The following is a 5,072-nucleotide window of genomic DNA, read 5'->3' on the forward strand; positions in this document are numbered from 1 at the left end:
CTAGGGTTGAAAGATTGATATTCTGTGTGTACTCCTCCTCCATTTGAATCGCACCTTATCACTGGATGTACCTGATTAGAACCATACAAACCGTCAATCTTTTTATTTAACAGTTCTACTTGGTTAGATAGCATAGTAACCGCGTCGAGGTTGAAAACACCGGTTGCTTTTGTTGGCTTTGTTCTCATGACTTGCCACTGATAATTATTCAGTGACATCTCTTCAATAAATTCATAATCCTCTTCGGGTGTTTTGTTGTTTAAAGTTCCACTGACGGCTGCGTCTATGAGTTGTCTTGTTGATAGGTTCATACCATTGTAAAAAGTATGAACCTGTAACCATAAAGGTAACCCATGGTGAGGGCACCTTCGTAATAGGTCCTTGTATCTCTCCCATGCATCATAGAGTGTTTCTAGATCCATCTGCACAAAAGAAGAGATATCATTTCTCAATTTAGCCGTTTTAGCCGGCAGAAAATATTTAAATAAGAATTTTTCGGTCATTTATTCCCAAGTAGTGATTGATCCTCGTGGTAACGAGTTCAACCACTATTTAGCTTTGTTCCTTAACGAAAAGGGAAAAAATTGAAGGTGAATGGCATCGTTAGAAATGCCATTAATCTTAAAAGTGTCGTAAAACTCCAGAAAATTCGCCAAATGAGAATTTGGATCCTCGTCCTGCAAACCATCAAATTGAACAAACTGTTGTATCATTTGAATTGTGTTAGGTTTCAATTCAAAATTATTTGTAGCAATAGCAGGTCTAACTATGCTCGATTCGGCTCTTGTTAAAGTAGGTTTAGCATAATCATACAAAGTACAAGGAGTAGGATCCTGATTTACTGGGTTCGCAACAGCCAGAGGAGGTAGCGGATTATTATTATTATCATCCATCTCCTCGGTTGTGAGTTGAATATCGTCCTCTTGCCCTTCCTCTATGTATTGTAGACTTCTCCTTATCTCTCTTCGATTTCTGCGAGCTATGCTTTCGATCTCACTATCAAAAGCAGAGGACCTGACGGGTTTCTTCTAGTCATAAACTATAAAAACCTGCCAGAAGCAAATAAATGAAAATTTAGTAATATAAACAAAAAATAAAAATAAAAATTAAATTGTAATAAAATAAATGGCTAAAGTAATAAAAATTAAGCGTTCATAATATTTTTGTTCCCCGGCAACGGTGCCAAAAACTTGATGTGATGTCTCGTGATAAGTTTTATATTTATGATTGATCGTACTTGAAAACTAACTATTATCATGATGAAGGCAAGCGCACCTATCGAATAGTAGTATAGTTTATAGCAAGACCGGAATGTCGAACCCATAGGAACTAAAAGTACTAGAATTAACTTTCTTTTTATTATCTAGCCTAAAAATAAGTGGATTTACTTTATCTAAACTAATTAACTAAACTAAGAATGCACAGGAAGAAAATTGGGGAAATACTTTTGGGAAAACTGATTGATTTCAACAGTAGCCAAGGAAAAATCCACCTAGACTTCACTTGTTACTTGACTCTGAGCCAGACGATTTATTCACTTGACTCGATCCGTAGAAATCTCTAAATTATATTATTATCTCTCTCGAGACTAACAACATCTAACCCTAGGTTGATTAATTGAAATCTCTTTCTAATTAAAACCCCTAATGTTGCATTAACTCAATCTATGGATTCCCTTATTAGGTTTGACCCTAATCCAGCAGATTTACGTCACCCTATGTCTAGGGGTGCAATCAACTCCGCTTAATTATGCTAGATCTACTCTTAGACAAGGACTTTTGTTCCTTTGAATAAGCACATCAATACTTGAATCAATATCCTAAAATATTAAAACAAAAATTAAGAACACATAATTAAGAACAAATCAAGTATTTATCATATAATTCAGAAAATAGTAACAAGATCCGTCTTAGGTTTCATCCCCCTTAGGTATTTAAGGGATTTAGTTCATAAGTGTAAAAGGAACATCTCAGAAGAATAATAATAACAAAACATAAAGAAAACCCAGAAAACCCTTAAGGAAATTGAATGGAGATCTTCAATCTTGAAGGAGAATCCAGCTTCTGAGATGGATCAATCGGCTTTCTTCGAGTAATTCCTTGCCTCCTACTCCGTGTTTCTTCTCTCGGTACCTCCTGGGGTGTTTATATAAGCTTTAGAATGCTTCAAAACCCTCAAGAGTGGCCTTTCCGAATAAGACTAGAATTGGGTTCGACAGGGACACGCCCGTGTGACACGCCAGTGTGAGGTGGCTTAGGCCGTGTTGCAATCTGTTAAATAGACACAGACGTGTGAACTACCCGTGTGAGGAAGTCCAGGCCGTGTTGATTTTTCATGTTGACCCATTTTCTCCGTTTTTGGCCCGTTTCTCGCTCTTTTTACTCTCATATGCTCACGTAAGTATAAAACATGAAATTAAAGGATTAGGAGCATCAAATTCCACAAATCTGCTGATAATTCATCCAAAAATATACTAAGCATGAGATAAAAATATGTATAAATTACGACTTATCAAAGGACCAAATTGTAAAGAAAGTAAAACTTTCTTTCTTTCTCTCTTCATAGCCGTTGGAAGCCTTGAATGAAGATGAAGAATTTTTTTCATCTTCCTTTCTTTTTATATTAGCCTTAATTAAATAAAATATTCAAAAACATCTTATTAAAATATTAATAAAATAATATTTATCTAATTAATTAATTTAAAATATCATCAACATAATCATTACATTATAGAATTCTCTCTTACTAATTAACCATTTTGCCCTTCATGATCTTTTAAAATTCCATCATTGAGTCATCAATTAATTTGATAAATTGTAATTTAGTCCCTCATAATTCTTCACCTATTCAATTTGGTCCTAATTCATCCATTTTTCTTAGTTTCTAGATCATTCCACCCTTAAAATATTTACATTATTGGTCCTTCAACTTTTTCATATTTATAATTTAACCTCTCAAATTTTGAATATTTACTTTTTGGCAACAAAACTTTTCTCACTTTTACAATTTAGTGCTTTCTTGAATTAATATATCATAATATACTTCCCAATGTTGACGTAACTCAAAATTTCCCTTTTTGTCACTTTATTTCCTTGTTTTACTATATCAAGAATAATATCTTACTTCCTTACTGTAGAAATTTTTGGGGCATTACAATGCTATCATGCTCTTCACAATAGGTGACTTCTTGGCGATTTTCCCCTTACGGTTCCATTTTTAATTAATGCGTTCATGGCCCTTATGTATCTATCTCCTAGAGAGGGAAATCCTTGTTGATTCCTACATGCGCACTATAAAAGATAATTTGTAAACAATACCAATAACATGCCTACAGATATCTACAAAAGACCAATCTTGGTGAATAGTATCTATTGCAGGCTATTAACAACATTTTGTCTTACCGAACTTATGTTGGAAAAAATAGATTTTTTTGGAAGCTTTGAGGCATATTCTTGATTAATAAAGGTGGAGATTTTAATCATGAAATTATGATTTTATATTCTACTCTATGAGACCTTTACAACAGTATATCATATGCTCAAAATAGTTGAGTGATGAATGAGAAATTAATGCTCAAAGTAAGCCACTTGTGAATTATGTTGAGGAAAATGGAAAGCTTTGTCTTATATTGGTTAGATATCAAGTGCAGAATATGTTTATATATGTGAATCAACTTGGAGGTTATTGAATGACTAGACTAATGTTTTCCCTTGCACGCAAAGGGTGCAAATCCAAACCCATTAGAGTTAGGGGTGCACAACGCGAAATGTCCGGACCAGTCGGGCCTTCTAGGCCTGCAAATGTTTTAGCGCAATATATAATCTTATTTTCTTTCCTCAGCAGAACTTATCAATTTGGAATTAAAAAGGAGTTAATGGCTTATTTAACTCAAACATTAATTTGGGATTAATGGCTCCTTAATTAACAGACATATAATGTCTGGACCAGTTGGGCCTTCAGGCCTGCAAATATTTTAGCCCAATACATAATCTTTTTTTTCTCAACAGAATTTATCAGTTCGGAATTAAAAAAGAGTTAATGGCTCATTTAATTCAAACATTAATTTGGGATTAATGGCTCCTTAATTCACAAACACATTATTGGCTCCATTAATCAAAAATTTCCAAAAGTTCTTCATTTGAATTTTATTTAAAACCAAATAATCTGCATGAAAAGATATACACTGAATTTTCCAAAATTTCAAGATATCTTTTCCCTGCATATTTTTCAAACTATTTTCGATGATAGACGAAGGCAAGGCTATTATTCGTTGATCATTGTGATCGTGCTACTGTCGTGCTCATCTTGTTGTTGTATCCTCGAAGATAGTCGACCAACATTTCTCTAGCACCAAAGAAGCGGTTGAATTTGTCTTTAGGAAACTATGAAAATAGACCTCAAGTACCAGTACGTTTTTCCTTCCTACCTACAAGTATAATATTTCGATCCAGTCTTTATTTCTATTCTTTTTTATTATATATATGCATATTTTTGTTCTTGTTCGATCTTGTGATTTAAATAAATAATTATATAACTATTTATTTTACTAACGTGTGTGCAACAACTTGGACTTATGTTACGATCCTCCTAAATCCATAAGGGAAACACCCTTGCAGCGTAATATAGAAAGCCTAGCTCATCCCCATCAAATGGATAGATCAGACAGTACATCATCCCATCTGGGTTCTACAATCAAGTAGTCCACTCTTAATGGTTATATCTTTGAATTAGATAACTTGTAGGCAGATTCTTAACAGTAAATCTTTTATTTGCAAAATCATATGTAAAAGACAGTCGTGGCAAACTAACTTATCTTTCAAATACAATTTCTTTATTTCAGAAGTATAGGAGAATACCCTTATATAGTCCCCAAAGAAATTGGTGGACTACCATATTTATGATATAACTCCCGTACAAATTGCCAGTACAGTGGACTCGAGCTTAGGATGTGCTACTAGCACACAAACTCATTCTTGGCGAACTTGTAAAATTAAATTCGAATCCTCGAATTCTCTTGCGTCTCTCACCAAAGTGAATTCCATAACTACTATGGGTGCAAATTTGTAAGAATA

The 5,072-nt window shown here is 33.9% G+C and overlaps 1 non-coding gene across 1 annotated transcript; it reads left to right on the forward strand.

Annotated features, from left to right (window-relative positions):
* Window positions 1-348: 348 nt before the first annotated feature.
* LOC121213027 (small nucleolar RNA R71) lies at window positions 349-455 on the forward strand. Its single transcript, XR_005908396.1, has one exon. It is a non-coding gene; the product is annotated as a small nucleolar RNA R71 (small nucleolar RNA).
* The last annotated feature ends 4,617 nt before the right edge of the window (window positions 456-5,072 follow it).

This window comes from Gossypium hirsutum, chromosome A13, assembly GCF_007990345.1.
Source record: "Gossypium hirsutum isolate 1008001.06 chromosome A13, Gossypium_hirsutum_v2.1, whole genome shotgun sequence".
NCBI classification, from domain to species: Eukaryota; Viridiplantae; Streptophyta; class Magnoliopsida; order Malvales; family Malvaceae; genus Gossypium; species Gossypium hirsutum.